At 41.6% G+C, this 16,630-nt stretch overlaps 1 protein-coding gene and 1 non-coding gene across 4 annotated transcripts in view; one reads left to right on the top strand and one right to left on the bottom strand.

Moving 5' to 3' along the window:
• Positions 1-422: 422 nt before the first annotated feature.
• SCAP (SREBF chaperone) overlaps positions 423-16,630 on the top strand; it is a 73,188-nt gene continuing 56,980 nt past the window's right edge. Inside the window, exon 1 of one of the 3 annotated variants that reach the window (XM_047839408.1) lies at positions 423-574. The gene's annotated coding sequence lies outside the window, so the exon portion shown is untranslated. Of the gene's footprint in view, positions 575-1,893; positions 2,778-7,790; positions 7,812-16,630 lie in introns of those variants that run through there. The other 2 variants (XM_047839415.1, XM_047839424.1) reach the window with 2 other exon arrangements.
• LOC125161350 (U6 spliceosomal RNA) lies at positions 9,222-9,324 on the bottom strand. The gene has a single exon (XR_007150565.1). It is a non-coding gene; the product is annotated as a U6 spliceosomal RNA (small nuclear RNA).

Here is a 16,630-nt window from a genome sequence, read left to right as displayed (position 1 = left end):
CAGGTTTCAACATCAGTAAATATTCATAAAACTTATCCTTTAAAAAGGCTGTAGGGAAATCTGTTTTATGGACAGAAGTTATTCCAGCCATATGTATTTGTTGTGCATCTGCATGGTTGTTTTTAATTTATCGCTGTTCCAAACGGGGCCATAGGCATCTGGTGCACGTTCTTGATAAATTCTCTGGAAGGTGCTGTCTGTCAAAAGCCCTGGTGCAGTCCTCAGGGCCCTGCTCCATCTTCACGCCCCGCCCCGCTCCGCCCCGCCCCGCCCAGGACCGCCACTTCTCCCTCCCTCTGTGTGTTGTGGCGGGCGTCCGCCAGGGGGCAAGCGGGAGCCGCGGGCGGGGCTCGACTACGCATGTGCGCGCCTCTGGAGCACGTGCGGAGGGCGGTGAGGGCGGGAGGGGAAAGGTAGGAGGTGAGAGGTGAAGGGGCGGAGAGCTGCGCGGGCGCCCGGCGGCCGGCATAGAGAGGGCGGGCACCACGCACCGGACCACGGGCCGGGAGCGCGCACGCCGCGCCCCGCCCCCGCCGCCGCCGCCACCGCCGCCTGGGAGCTGCTGCCGCCACAGGTACCGCCGCGCGTGTCCCCACGGCGCCTGTCCACGGGCTCGGGCTCGGGCCTCCGGCCGCGCGGTCCCGGGAAGTCGGGGGTGGGGACCGCCGGGGGCACTGGCGCGCGGGCGTGGGCGCTGTCCAGCAGCCGTGCGGGCCGGGAGACCGCAGCCCGGAGAGGGGGGCCGGGCCGCCGCGTCCCCACCCCCACCCGAGCCGCGCCCCCGCCCCCGCGCCCGTGCCCCCACCCAGCCCCTGGTCCCGCGTGACCACTGCCGGGGGAGGGGGTCTCGCCGTTGCGGCCGGCCCCTGGCCCGCGGTCCCGGGAAGCCGCCGCTTCTAGAACCTGCTTTGGGGCTGTCTGGGTTTTCTAGAGTGCGGGGGAGAGCATGCTGTCCACTCCTGTCTCTTTTGGGCTCTCTGGTTTTGAGGCAACACGTAGCTTCTTTGCTGGGTTTTGCTTGGCTTCTAGTTTTATGTTTTGCCGAAGCCCAAACTTTGCTCAGTCACGTTGCCTGTGTTTACCGTGTTGCTTCGTGTTTATTATTACCTTAGTATATCGTACAGGATTATAATGTCACGGTTGCAGGGAGCCTGGACCGTTTGAATCGCAGAAAGTTGTACAGGTGGAAATGCTGTTGGCCGGAGGGGGCGGCGGGTCCCTGTGGGAGGATTCTGGGGGGGGTTCTGGGAGGAGTTCTCCTCGGTCTGGCTTCTGGCTGTCCCACCTCTTGTGGTGACAATCAGAGCTGCGTGATTACACTCTTTGGGGATTTTGTGATAATATTTGTGAAAAAGACCTATGAAAGGTTTACTTAATGATGTTAGATTTGTGTTTCTTTTATCCGACCAGACCTTTTGCGGAGTTTGGTTATATGGTGGCTTATTGGTGTGCTGCTGTCTCAGGATATCGTGCTAAGATTGAAGGCTAGGGTCAAGGATGTCTGGTTAGTGCCGAACACACTCTAGTGTTCCTGAATGCTGCTTAAATGATGAACTATTTCTTTTCCTTTTTTTTACAGTGCCACATTTTAAGATAAAAATTTTTTGGAGTATGGTTGACTTGCAATGTTACATTATTTTCAGATGTACAACAGTGATTGAACTTCCTATGTTTTGCCCACCACAAGAGTAGTTGCCATCTGATCTGTATATTGTTTTTGAACATTTATTCATTTTCGAGAGAGAGAGAGAGAGAGAGAGAGAGAGAGAACGAACGTGGGGGGCGGGGGGGGGGGGGAGAGGGAGGGAGACACAGAATCTAAAACAGGCTCCAGGCTCTGAGCTGTCAGCAGAGAGCCCAACGTAGGGCTCGAACTCACCAACTGCCAGATCATGACCTGAGCTGAAGTCAGATGCTTAACTGCCACCCAGGTGCCCCTGACCTGTATATTTCTAAGTGAATGTTGTTATAGTTTTGGTTTTAAGGTGTTTTTACACATTTGGAGCATTCCCACTAAGCACATGATGTAAAAAACAAAATATAAATGTATCTTAATATTCATTCTTTTGGTCATAGATTGAAAGCATTACTTCTCATTTATTATGAACTAATTGGGTGTTTGAGTGCTCTTTTTCTCTCTCTCTCTCTCTGTCTCTCTCTTTTTTTGCTGTTGTGCAAAAGCAGCATGTTTCCTGAGGTCCCCATGTGCTTTATAATCATTGGTATCCCCCCCTCCCCCTCACTGTCCCAGCAATCTAGACTAGTTTATGGTTGTGGGGTGGATAAAAAGTGTACTCCTAGCGGGCAGAAAGACTATGAGTTGCCTGGGGTCATTATGAGTTGCCTGAGCAAGTAAACTGTCCAGTTGGGAAGCAAACCATGCCTGTGGGGTTCAGTACTCGTGCATTTATTAATGTTTGGCGGCCGACTTTAGAGATGCTTACTCTCTTAGTATCTAGCCATGCACATGGATGTGTCTTAAGGACCGTGGAATGACACTTAGGTTTCTGTGCTGTTTGTTTAACCTCACCATTGGTAGCCATTTGCTGTCGCCAGGGTTAGTTATATTGGCTCTGACGGGTACTTTGTATACGGTTTATGTCATCACTTCCATTTGAGCAGATGAGAAGGTTGCCTCTCGTAGAGAAAGTGGATTTCCAGGGTCACCCAGCTTGTAAGTGGTGAATCAGGCCTTCAGATCTGCCAGACCCTGCTACTTGAGCTACTTCCACTGTAACTTGCTCCCTTCCTGAGTTGGCTGATGAAACAAAGTCCAGGTGATGTGTTTTTTTTCCCCCCTGCCTGAAGTAGTAATTTTGAGTGAAATATTTATTGAACGTGTGTACTGTCTAGATACTGTGTTAGGTGCTCTAATAATAGCTTATCTCACTTAATCATCGTAGTAACCGGGGGAGATGATACCATTATCACCCCCTTTAATGATGAGTTTTACAGATGTTATCTGCCTGGCCCCGGGTCACCTGCTGAGTTAGAGGCAGAGCCCAGGCTCTGCAAACCTAGGCTTGCTTGACGAGTCTGTACTTTTATGTTCTTCTTGCGCCTGCTGGCTTCACAGTCTCCTCCGTTGCCCGTTGGCAGGTGAGAGGTAGCAGAAGAAGGTGATGGGGTGAAGGGTAGAAGCCAGCATCACAGACCCAGGTCTCAGATGTGGAACTCAGCAGGAAGTAGACTGCAGTTCGGCCCTGCATTTGACAGCTTCCTCTTGAGTGGTCAGGGGCACTGCCAGAGAACGCTTGCAGGGTTGCTGGCCCATACATGAGTTTTGCAGTGGAGTCCAAAGATGGGGAGTGCATGCATCAAAGGTGCACATGGGTCTCAGGGAAAAAAAAAATCAAAACTGACTTTCGTGTTTATTTTAGCTTTACTTAATTTTTATTAGGTTATTTTATAATGTACACTATATAGTAGTATATACATATAACATGTACTAATATATATATATATATATATATTGGGATGTTTACTCAAATTCTTGTTGGGGTTTCATAATCAAAAACATTTGGAAACCTCTGATTTGATATTTAGCATTTGTATCAAATCTGTAAGGTGTTGTGCTAATCATTTGTTCCTGAGTTGGAAGTTTAATGAAGTTCAGTGTGATTCCACATGAAGAGGGAGAATGGTATTTCATATTAATAACCAATTATAAATTATTTTAAAAGTTGCAGTTACAATTTTGTGAAAGAGGATATGGTTATTTTAATGGTCTTTGTCCCAAATATAGCAGCAGTTTTAAGTTTGAAGCTATAGTAACTGAGATAGCCCTTTAGAAATTAAAATTTTGTTGAATCTCTTCTATTTTAAACCTGTTAATGTCAGAAGTGAGACACTAAAACAATCAGTTAACGTAAATGTGGCAGTTGTAATAGTCGTAGCTGTTAAGCAACTTCAGAGTATTTGCAAATTTTAGATGATAGTTAGATATATTGAAATTCCAGATACGTTGATTCCTTACCACTTTTTACAAACTAGATTTGATTTTCTTCAGGTCACTCCTCTGCAGTGATTGGTGCATTGTATTAAAACAAGAAATTCCAGAATTCTAATTTAAAAAATATATGTAAGTTACTTCCAGCTTATTTCACAGTTGAATAGATTAGTGAATGTTTAGGAGTTCAGTTTAAAATAACAGAAAGGAGTTTGAGCAGAAACTGTATTTCTTTGGCTAGACAAGCTTTTTATTTATTTATTTATTTATTTTTAATCCAGGTGGGACATGATTCATACCAGCAGTTCTTACTTTAGTGTGAATCAGAATCACCTGGAGGGCTGGTTTTACCCTCACTTCACTACAGTCCCTGACTCTGTAGTTTAGAGCTAGGCCTTGGAATTTGAATTTCAAACAAGTTACCAGGTGCTGCTGCTGGTCTAGGGAACTATACTTTGAGAGCTATGGCTCCATACAGTGCACCTAAAACCAGAGCATGATGCCAGTACTTACGTGTTTCACACTGAATCCCATCAGCGTTAGTCGTATACTATAGTTTTGCCAAGTACATAACTGGCTCTTGTTCTTAGCCAGTTTTCTCATTATTTTTAGATGATGTCATAATTCTCAATTCTCAGTTGAGAATTTCATTCTCATTATATTGCTATTTTTATTTTTTACTGCAATCCTATATTTCTAAATTTGTTGCAGGGTTAGAGATGTTTAAAAAATACAAGTTGTCTGTTGAACAGTTAATAGGCAGGTGTGCATGTGCACAGGTTTTTTTTTTCTATAATTCCAGTGGCAGGCTTTATTCTTGCTCATTTTCTTGTTCTCGCGTGTTCTTTCTCTATAATGAGATCATACTGTCTTGTATCCATTTTTTGTTATTGCGTAAACATGATTTTACGTAAAACACTATTCTACAGCATTTATTTAAAAAAATTTTTTTTTAACGTTTTATTTTTGAGACAGGGAGAGACAGAGCATGAACAGGGGAGGGTCAGAGAGAGGGAGACACAGAATCCGAAACAGGCTCCAGGCTCTGAGCTGTCAGCACAGAGCCCGACGCGGGGCTCGAACTCACGGACCGCGAGATCATGACCTGAGCCAAAGTCGGCTGCTCAACCGACTGAGCCACCCAGGCGCCCCTATTCTACAGCACTTAAAACATTTTTTTAATGTTTATTTTTGAGAGAGAGTGCGTGCATGAGCAGGGGAGGGGCAGAGAGCAAGGGAGACACACAATCCGAAGCAGGCTCCAGGCTCCGAGCTGTCAGCACAGAGCCCAACGTGGGGCTCCAACTATAGAGTGCGAGATCATGACCTGAGCTTAGGTCACACACTTAACCGACTGAGCCACCCAGGGACCCCCATTTTTGTTTTTTTAAACTTAAAATTTCATTTATTTTTATGTTTCCCAGTAACTTTCAACTTTGAGCAGCTTGCTGTGTTTGGCTGTGGGTTGGGGTTGCACCTTTCAGAAGACTGCACTATCACTCAAAGTCTCCAATCATGGTCCTCTTCAACAGTCTTTAGTAGCTCCCTGCTCTCATGATCTTCCCCAAAATGATGTACCCAACTCTTCTCTCTACCAGCTCATGTAGATGCCGCCTCATCTCCATGGGGTGATTAGGTGCTTTCTTTCAGGCCTGACCTCTGGTTGGATGTGGACGTTTCATTCTGATTTGTCATCCCTGCACCAGTAACTGTTGGAAACATCAAGACCTGCCTTTAGCAAACAACAGAGAATGTTGCATCTCATATTCCTGTCAGGGAGGATAATCTTGAATTTTTCACTTCCCAAATGCCATCCCAAGCACAACTGTGAGAAAACATTCGTGAGACTGTGCTGGAAGGTGTTTCAATGCACATGTTCTGGGCAGTGTTTTGTCTTTGAGTGAAGCCAGATCATTAGGAGGCAACATAATTTTGGCCCCTCCTCCAATTGTTTTTTAGTAAACTGACTTTGCATGGTCCCAGCAGCTTGCATGGAGATCTGTGTGAGAAGTCCCTAAGAAAATCTCTGAGGCCTACTGGAATTTCCTTGAGGTTTAATGCTTGGAATGACTGTGCCTCTTCGAAGCCACTGTTTTGATTTTGTCTAAAGTATAGTGTGAACTAAGTCAGTAATGGTTCCCTCTTTGCATTGGCTATTTGGGAGTTCAGAGTCTGATTTGTACTCAGAGTTCTATGGTTTGTATTTTCTATATTAAGGTTACTTTTGGCTTATGATGTTCTTTTTAATGTCTAGTTATTTTGCTCTTTTAGATTATACCATAACATATATAACACATTTGGGGCACCTGGGTGGCTCAATCAGTTGAGTGTCCACATTTGGCTCAGGTCATGATCTCACAGTTTGTGAGTTCTAGCCCCGCGTCGGGCTCTGTGCTGACGGCTGGGAGCCTGGAGCCTGCTTCGGATTCTGTGTCTCCCTCTCTTTCCCTGCCTCTCCCTTGCTCATGCTCTGTCTCTGTCTGTCTCTTGAAAATAAACGTTGGGGCGCCTGGGTGGCACAGTCGGTTGAGCGTCTGACTTCAGCCAGGTCACGATCTCGCGGTCCGTGAGTTCGAGCCCCGCGTCGGGCTCTGGGCTGATGGCTCAGAGCCTGGAGCCTGTTTCCGATTCTGTGTCTCCCTCTCTCTCTGCCCCTCCCCCGTTCATGCTCTGTCTCTCTCTGTCCCAAAAATAAATAAACGTTGAAAAAAAAAATTTAAAAAAAGAAAATAAACGTTAAAAAAAGTCTCCCTGCATAAAAAAAAATATATATATATATATACACACATATATATATAGACACACATACACATACATATATATAAAACACATTTCATCCCTATTCTAAACATTACTGTAACTATATTGTAACCAAATCTCTGTTCCCCTATTTCCTTTCCTTCTAAAACACTTAATCTCTCCTAGCCCTGTCTTCCTCCCCCCCACCCCCTCCTGTGTGCTCCTTCTTTTTTGGTGTTTAATTTATTTTATTGTGGTAAATATATATAAAACTTGTCATCTTAATCATTTTAAGTGTACAGTTCAGTGGTTTAAATAAATTCATAATGTGCAACCATTAATACCGTTCATCTCCCATTTCTCTTTATCTTGGAAAACCAAGACTCTATACCATTGAACAGCTTCCCATTCCCTTCTTCCCCAGGCCCCTGGCAACCACCATTCTACTTTCTGATTTTGTCTACTCTAAGTACATCATATAAATGGAATCCTACAGTATTTGTCTTTTTGTGACTGGCCTATTTCATTTATCATGATGTCCTTGTGATTCATCCATGTTGTAGCCTGTGTTAAAATGGAATTTATATATCACATTTTATTTACCCATATATCCAGTGATGGATATTTGGGTTGTTTGTACCTTTTGTATATTGTGAATAATGCTGTTATGGATATGGGTGTACAAATATTCAAGTTCCTGTTTTCTGTTTTGGGTATATACATAAATGGAATTGCTGGATCATATACTAATTCTTTGATTAATTTTTTAAGGAACCATCATACAGTTTTCCACAGTGGCTGTACCATTTTACATTATCACTAGTGATGAACAAGGTTTCCAGTTTCTCCACATCCTTGCCAGCACTTGTTATTTTCTGGGGTTTTGTTTTGTTTTGATGGTAGCCATCCTAGTGGATGTGAGATGATATCTCATTGTAGTCTTGATTTGCATTTCCCTAATGGTTAGTGATGTTGAGCATCTTTTTATGTGCTTATTAGCCATTGGTGTATCTTCTGTAGAGAAATGTTTATTCAAGTCCTTTGCCCAGTTTTACATCAGATTGTTTGTTTTTTTGTTGTTTTAGGAGTTCTCTGTGTATGCTGGATAGTAATCCCTTACCAGGTACTTGATTTGTAAATATTTTCTCCCATTCTTTGTGCTGCCTTTTCACTCTGTTGCTGGTGTATTTTGGTGCACACAATTTTAACATTGTTAAGAAGTCCAATCTGTTTTTTTCTTTTGCCTGTGTCCTTAGTGTCATATCCAAGAAATCATTGCCAAGTCCAATGTTGTGAAGCTTTTGCCATTTTTTTTTTTTTTTAAGTTATCTTACACCCAACATGGGGCTTGAACTCATGACTCTAAGGTTAACTGAGCCAGCCAGGTGCCCCTTGTCCTAGGTTTTCTTATAAGAATTTTATAAGGATGCCTGGGTGGCTCAGTTGGTTGAGTGTCCAACTCTTGATTTTGGCTCAGGTCATGATCTCATGGTTGTGGGATTGTGTGCGTGGGGTTTTCTCTCTCTCTCTCTCTCTCTCTCTCTCTAAATAATAAATAAAGCATAAAGAAAAGAATTTTATAGTTTTAGGCCTTAAGCTTAAGTCTTTTAACCTTTTTTTTTTTTTAAGTTTATTTTTTTTAGTAATCTCTACCCAATGTGGAGCTCAAACTCCCAACCCCCAGATCAAGAGTCGCATGCTCTTCCAACTAAGCCAGCCAGTTGGAAGGTCTTTGAACCTTGCGTATTCATTCTTGCTAAATTTTGTAAGGGGATAAATTCTAAAAAGGTTTCACACATTACAAAGACTTCCTTGCTTATTAATGTTTATTATGGTAAAATTCAAATATATACAAAAGCAGAGAGCAGTGAGCTTTTGTGTGCCTATTATTCAGTTATATCTGTTATTTACTAATTAACTCAGGGCACTCTTGCTTCATCTGTATCTTTCACTCTTCCTCTTTTTATATTTTCATTTTTTCTTTCTAAATTGTTTTATTTTTAACTTTTTAATTTTAATTTTTTTTACATTTAAAAAAATGTTTATTTTTTTTTACTTTGAGAGAGAGCATACATGCGTGCAAGCAAGGGAGCAGAGAGAGAATCCCAAGCAGGCTCCACACTCAGCACGGAACCCAACATGGGGCTTGATCTCATAACCATGAGATCATGACCTGAGTCAAAAATCAAGAGTTGGATGCTTACCCAACTGAACCACCCAGGCACCCCCTTTCTAAATTAGTTGATGAGTTTTTTTTATTGTGATAAAATATACATAACGTAAAATTTATCATTTTAACCATTAAATTTTTTTTAATGTTTATTTTTGAGACAGAGAGACAGACTGTGAACAGGGAAGGGGCAGAGAGAGAGGGAGAGACAGAATCCGAAGCAAGCTCCAGGCTCTGAGCTGTCAGCACAGAGCCTGACATGGGACTTGAACTCGTGAACCACGAGATCGTGACCTGAGCCAAAGTTGGACACTTAACAGACTGAGCCACCCAGGCACCCCTAACCATTTTTTTTGTTTGTTTTAATACATGGAATGCTTCATAAATTTGTGTGTCATCCTTGCACAAGGGCGATGCTGATCTTCTCTGTCATTCCAGTATTACCATATGTTACTGCTGAAGCACCATTTTAACCATTTTTAAGTGTACCTTTCAGTGGCATCAGATATATTCACAGTATTGTACAACCATCACCACTGTCCATTTCCAGAACTTTTTCATCATTCCAAACACAAACTCTGTACTCATTAAACAACTTCCCATTCTTCCCTCCTCCTACCCCTGGCAACCGCTATTCTCCTTTCTGTTTCTATGAATTTGCCTATTCTAAGTTCCTCGTATAAGTGGAATCATACTGTGTTTGTCCTTTTATATGTGGCTTATTTCATTTAACATAGTGAACATTGTTCATCCATGTTGTATCATGTGTCAGAATTTCATTTTCTTTTCATTCCTTTTGTAATATTTTCCAAATATTCTCTTGTATGTATATCCACATTTTATTTATCTCTTTATCTGTCGGCAGACATTTGGGCTGTTTCTCCCTTTGCCTATTGTGAATAATGCTACTATAAACATGACTGTACAGATATCTGTTCAAATCCCTACTTTCAGTTCTTTGGATATACACCCAGGGGAGGAATTGCTGGAACATATGGTAATTCTGTATTTAACTTTTTGAGGAACTGCTAGATTGTTTTCCACAGTGGCTGCCCCATTTTACTTTGTACCAGTAACTTACAAGGGTTCCCAGTTGCTCCACATCCTTGGCAACGTTACTTTCCATTTTTATTTGTTTTTATTTATTATTTTTAAAGATGTTTAAATGTTGACTTATTTTTGAGAGAGAGAGAGAGAGAGACAGAGGGAGAGGGCATGCGTGCAGAGCAGGGGCAGATAGACAGGGGGAGAAAGAATCCCAAGCAAGCTCTGCACTGTCAGCACAGAGCCTGACATGGGACTTGAACCCCTGAACCACCAGATCATGACCTGAGCCGAGATCAGGAGTCGGACATTTAACTGACTGAGCCACCCAGGTGCCCCTGTTTTTATTTTTTAATAATAGCTATGCTTGTGGATGTGAAGTGATATCTCATTATGGTTTTTGTTTTTAATTTTTTTTTTCTCATTTTTTGGAGACAGAGACAGAGTGCGAGTGGGGGAGGGGCAGAGAGAGGAAGACACAGAATCTGAAGCAGGCTCCAGGCTCCGAGCTAGCAACACAGAGCCCGACGCGGGGCTTGAACCCACGAACCGCGAGATCATGACCTGAGCTGAAGTCGGACACTTAAGTGACTGAGCCACTCAGGCACCCCACTGTCATTATGGTTTTAATGTCATTATGGTTTGCATTCCCTAATGATTAGTGGTGTTGGGCATCTTTTCATGTGCCTCTTGGCCATTAGTATATCTTCTCTAGAGAAATGTCTATTCAAGTCCTTTTCCCATTTTTGAATAGGCTTTTTTGGTTTTTTGTTGCCAAGTTATAAAAGTTTTTTTTATGTGTTCTAGATATTAAGTCCCTATCAGGTATGATTACTTTTTCCCACTCTGTGGGTTGTCTTTTCACTCAATAGCTTCCTTTGATGCACAAAAATTCAGTTTTTGAGGTCCAATTTTTTTTTCTGCCTGTGCTTTTGGTGTCATATTCAAGAAATTCTTGTCAAATCCAGTATTCTGAAGCTTTTACTCTACTTTCTTTTAAGAGTTTTATAGTTTTAGCTCTTTGTTTAGGTCTTTGATGAATTTTGAATTTTTATATGTGATGTAATGGTCCCATCTAACTATTTTGCATAGTGGCTGTCCAGTTTTCCCAGCACCATTTTTTGAAAATGGCTGTGTCAAGGAGAAGAGCTCCAGGTGAACTTCATCTCAAGCTCTCTCTCACAGTGCTTTTGCAGATTTATGTTGGGAATGAAACCATTTTCTGTGTAGCGTTTATATTAAAAGCTTTTGTGACAGTAATGAAAAAGAGTCTCTTCACACTCTCACTTTAGGGTAAGCTATCAAGAACCGTGATGCCCTCCATCAGGCCACACTTCTGTCAGGAAACCAGGCGAGGGGCCTCTGTCCTGTGTGGATATGGCTGTGCTTGCCCACGGTTAGCTGGGAGCAGGCGGCTGGTCCTCGCCATGCTCCTGCCAGCACCTGCTGGGACTGAGACCGAGGGCACCCTCCCCCTCAGCCAGAAGTCTTATGAAATGACTGGGCTGTCCCATTGGGTTCCTGGGTTGCTTCTAGGTTTAAAACAAATTCTTTGCCCACATTCTTAGCAGGGGTCAGTTCAGTCCCTTTGTTAGTCCTTCCTGACCAGGTAAGAAGGGAATAAGAATGTGGTAGCTGGCACTGTGGAAGAAAATCTGTAATATATTTGTTGTTGTCCAGTTGTGAAGAGAGTCGGCGTCATGTACGTGGTTACTTGTGATGACCATCACATCCTGTTAATATAATTTGGTCTTCCCTTCAATCTGAGTATTGCTGTGCCATCCTAACAGTTACTCTAAGTGTGGCAGTAATCATCCTCTTGAATATATATGTATTTTCAGGCTTCAAGTTCTCTGAAATCAGCTTTCATTCATGAAGTGAAACTCCTCTCTCTGTTCATTTACTTTTAACTTGGTCTGCTGAGAATTCTCTGGATTGTTTGGCTAATTTTGATGCTTTCAGAAGCAGAATTTCCTGTCCTTATCATTGGGCCGCCTTGCAAAACAACTTTCCGAAAAATCTTCTTTCCCCCAAGGATGAATTGTTTGCACCAGTGGACTAGTTTAGCACAGTGAACAGACTTGCAGTGACTTTCCGCTCGGCACCAAATGAGATGCTGGGTACTCTAGGGAACACAAAGGCGATTCAGCTGTGACCTTCTTCCCAAAGGGACCATAATCAATCAGAGGAGGCTCAGAGAGTCAGAACGAACACAGGCATGGGGGAAATACACAGTGACAGAAATTCAGGGAAGACTGCTGCTTCCACAGGGAAGCATTGTTCATTATTTTTAATTTTAGCTTTTCAGTGCAGTAATACATTCACATGGCACAAAATTCAAAAGGAACAACAGAGTATACACAGGGAAGTTTCCCTTCCATCTTGCACTGGCCACCGCATCCTCTCCCTAGAGGCAGCCAGTGTTACCAGTTCTCCAGTATCTGTGCAGGGGTGTTCTTTGCCTAATACAGGCAGATGCACAGAGAGCTCTTTGCTTTTACATGAAAGTAGCCCACTATATCCCTTGCTTTTTTCTCTCCGTGATAGTTCATTATCGATACATAAGAACTTTCTCATTGTCTTTCACAACTGGATAATTTTCCATTGTCAGGATATACCTTTATTTAGCCAGAGCTCTGTCGATGGACATATAAGGTGTTGTCAATTTTGCTAGTGCAGAAACACTTCTGTAGGCATCATTTGATGCATGGCCAAGTGCATCTGTCTGGTCACTTAGCAGAGGCAGGATTGCTGGGTTGATGAGTATGTGCTTTTGCAATTTTGATAGCTCTTTGCAGATAAACCTCCATAGAGGCTGTGTCCAGTATGCTCCTCAGCTGTGTGTGGCGGTGGCCTCACCTGCACTGTGATAGCACACAGTTTGATCTTTGCCAGTTTGATAGGTGAAAAAATTATTCCTCTGTATATTTTTTCTTCCAAGCTTAGTTCAACCTATAGAAAAGTTAAGAGTAGTAGAGTGAACACTCCTATCAGGTGTAGTTTTAATTTGTATCTCTCCTGTTGCTATAAGGTTGAAGGACTGTTTTCCATTTTCTTTTCTGTGAATAAGTTGTTCATATCGTTTGCCCATATTTCTATTGGGCTTTGGTGTATTTATTATTTTTTAAAATTTATTTAGAGAGAGAGAGAACATGAGTGGGGAAGGGCAGAGAGAGAGGGAGAGAGAATCCCGAGCAGGCTTCATACTGTCAGTGCGGAGCCTGATGTGGGGCTTGAACTCACAAACCGTGAGATGGTGACCTGAGCCAAAACTGAGACACTTAACTGACTGAGCCACCCAGGCACCTTGGGCTTTGGTGTTTTTAAAATTGATTTTGTAAAATTTTTTTGTATATGAAGGAACGTAGCACCTTGCTAATGATATAACTTGCAGTTATATTTTTCCAGCTTGTTATTTATCTTTTTATTTAGAATGATTTTGTCGTGAAAAAAATTTTAATTTAAATTCACGTTAGTTAACATACAGTGTAGTCTTGGCTTCAGGAGTAGAACCCAGCAATTCGTCTCTTACATATGACATCTAGTGCTCATCCTGAAAAGTGCCCTTCTTAATGCCCATCACCCATTTAACCCATCCCACGACCCACCTCTCCTCCAGCAACTCTGTTCTCTGTATTGAAGAGTCTTTTATCGTTTGCCGCCTCCTCTATTTTGATCTTATTTTTTTCTTCCCTTCCCCTATGTTATCTGTCGAGTTTCTCAAATTCCACATATGACTGAAATCATATGATATCTGTCTTTCTCTGACTGACTTATTTCACACGGCATGAATACCCTCTAGTTCTTAATTAGGTCATACTCATTGAACTTTTAAGGCTTCTTGGTTCTCTATCATACCTAGAAAGATCTTCCCTAGTAGAAGAGTATGAAAAATTATCCTGTGGTTCCTTAAAGTACTTTTAGAATTTCATTATTTACCTTTAAATCTCTTATCCATTTGGAATTTATTTTGGTGAAAAGTGTGGGTCCAACTTAATTTTTTCCCAAATGGCCACCCATTTGTTGCAATGCCTTGTATTAAACAGGTCATCTTTCTTGCACTTGTTCAAATATCCTTTACTATATGTGATATACTTTGCCACATGTCATATACATTTGGGTGTATTTCTGGACTTTCAATTCTGTACGTCAATTTGTGTATTTATGTTTCAGTACACGTTTTAATTATTCTAGCTTTAGAGCATGTTTTGATATTTGGCAAAGTGAATTCTCATTCATTACCTTTAATTTTCAGAATTTTCTTGGCTATGCTTTACTGTATGAACTTTAAGGTAGATTTGCCTGTTTCAAAAAAATCCTTTTTGTTTTTATTGGTACTGTGTTACATTTTTAGGTTAATGTAGGAAGAATGACATTTAGGTGATGAGATCCCACTGAGAAGATTGTATGACTTTCTCTTTGCTCAAGCCTTCTTCTGTGTCCCTCAGAGTTTGAGAGATTTCTTGGCATTTCTTGTTAAGTTTATTCTCAGGTCTTTGTCTTTGTTTTTGGTGGTATTGAAGCATTTTATCTTCTACCTTCTTGTTGATGGTGTATGTGAAGGCATTATTTTCTATATATTAATTTTCACCACCTTACCTGATTACAAAACTATAAAGGTTTTTAGTTGATTCTCTAGGTATATAATAATATCATCTGCAAATAATGGTCATTTTACTTTTTCTTTTACATTTACATTCCTGTGTTTTCTTTCAATCACCTAATTGTGACAGCTCGTACCTCTACAACAGTAGTAAAAGGGATAGGCTTGTTTGGCCTTTGACTTTGATGGAAATTATTCTAATGTGTTCTCATTGGACTTGATTTTAGCTTTGGGGTTGAAAAGGATATAAATATGTAGCTGAAGTTTGTATCTTTGTGTGTGTATGAGTGTGTGTGTGTGTGTGTGTGTGTGTGTGTGTACAATGTAAATGACAGGATTTCTTTCTTATGGCTGGATAACATTCCATTGTATATATGTACCACATCATCTTTATCCACTTCTCTGTTCACATTTAGGTTGTTTCCATATCTTGACTCTTGTGAATACTGTTGTACTGAACATGGAGATGCAGATAGCTCTTTAAGATAATGATTTTGTTTCCTTTGGATATACCCAGAAGCAGGATTGCTAGATTATAAGATAGTTGTTGTTGTTGTTGTTTTTTAATTTTTGTGGAACTTTCATACTGTTTTGCTTAATGACTATACCAGTTTACATTTCCACCAACAGTGTACAAGGATTCCCTTTTCTCCACATCTTTCCCAACATGGTATCTATTGTCTTTTTAAATAAAAGCCATCCTAACAGGTGTGAGGTTATAACTTGTGGTTTTGATTTGCATTTCCCTGATGATTAGGGATGTTGAGCACCTTTCCATGTACCTGTTGGCCATTTGTATGTTTTTTTAAAATCTGTTAGCAAATTATTAGAGCTACAGTTACTAATAGTTTTGTCTTTTAACTTAAAACAATTTTTTTAATGTTTATTTTTGAGAGAGAGACAGAGTGCAGATGGGGGAGGGGCAGAAAGAGAGGGAGACAGAATCTGAAGCAGGCTGTCAGCACAGAGCCTGACACGAGGCTCGAACTCAAGAGCTGTGAGATCATGACCTGAGCTGAAGTTGGAAGACTAACCGACTGAGCCACCCAGGCGCCCCTTAACTTTTATATTAGAGTTAAGTGATTAGCAAACCACCATATTCTGAATTTGATGGTATACTTGCCTTTACCCAGGGTATGTTTTCCTTTTCCTGGTTAGTATCCTTTCATATTGGCTGAAGAACTGCTTTGAGCATTGCTTGTAAGTGAGGTCTAATGGTGATGAATTCTCTGAACTTTTGTTTATCCATGAAAATCTTTATCTCTCCTTCATTGCTTTTTTTTTTTTTAATTTTTTTTTTCAACGTTTATTTATTTTTGGGACAGAGCGAGACAGAGCATGAACGGGGGAGGGGCAGAGAGAGAGGGAGACACAGAATCGGAAACAGGCTCCAGGCTCCGAGCCATCAGCCCAGAGCCTGACGCGGGGCTCGAACTCCCGGACCGCGAGATCGTGACCTGGCTGAAGTCGGACGCTTAACCGACTGCGCCACCTAGGCGCCCGCTTTTTTTTTTTTTTTTTAATTTTTAAATTTTTATTTACTTTTGTGATAGAGACAGAGTGAGAGTTGGGGAGGGGCAGAGAGAGAGGGAGGCACAGAATCTGAAGCAGGCTCCAGCCTCTGAGCTGTCAGCACAGAACTGGATGTAGGACTCGAATTCACGGACAGTGAGATCCATGACGTGAGCTGAAGTCAGACGCTTAACCAACTGAGCCACCCAGGTACCCCTTTCCTTCATTTCTGAAAGACACCTTTGTTGGATATTCTTGGTTGGCAGTTTTTCCTTACGATACTTTGTGGTTTTTTGTTTGTTTGTCCTAAATCTTTATCTGAATCACCCAGTACTCATCACAAGTGCACTTCTTAATCCCCATTACTTATTTCACTCTTCTCCTCATCCCTCCTCTCTATAGTTAAGAGTCTGTTTCTTGGTTTGTCTCTTTTTCCCTTTTGCTAGTTTGTTTTGTTTCTTAAATTCCACATATGAGTGAAATCATATGGTTCTCTGACTTACTTCACTTAGCATTATACTCTCTGGCTCTGTCCATGTTATTGCAAATGGTAAGATTTCATTCTTTTTTTTTTTTATGGCTGAATATTCCATTGTGTATATATACCACATCT

Source organism: Prionailurus viverrinus, chromosome A2 (assembly GCF_022837055.1).
Source record: "Prionailurus viverrinus isolate Anna chromosome A2, UM_Priviv_1.0, whole genome shotgun sequence".
NCBI classification, from domain to species: domain Eukaryota; kingdom Metazoa; phylum Chordata; class Mammalia; order Carnivora; family Felidae; genus Prionailurus; species Prionailurus viverrinus.
Note: the sequence above shows the minus strand (reverse complement) of the source record. Positions and strands in the feature narration are given on the sequence as shown.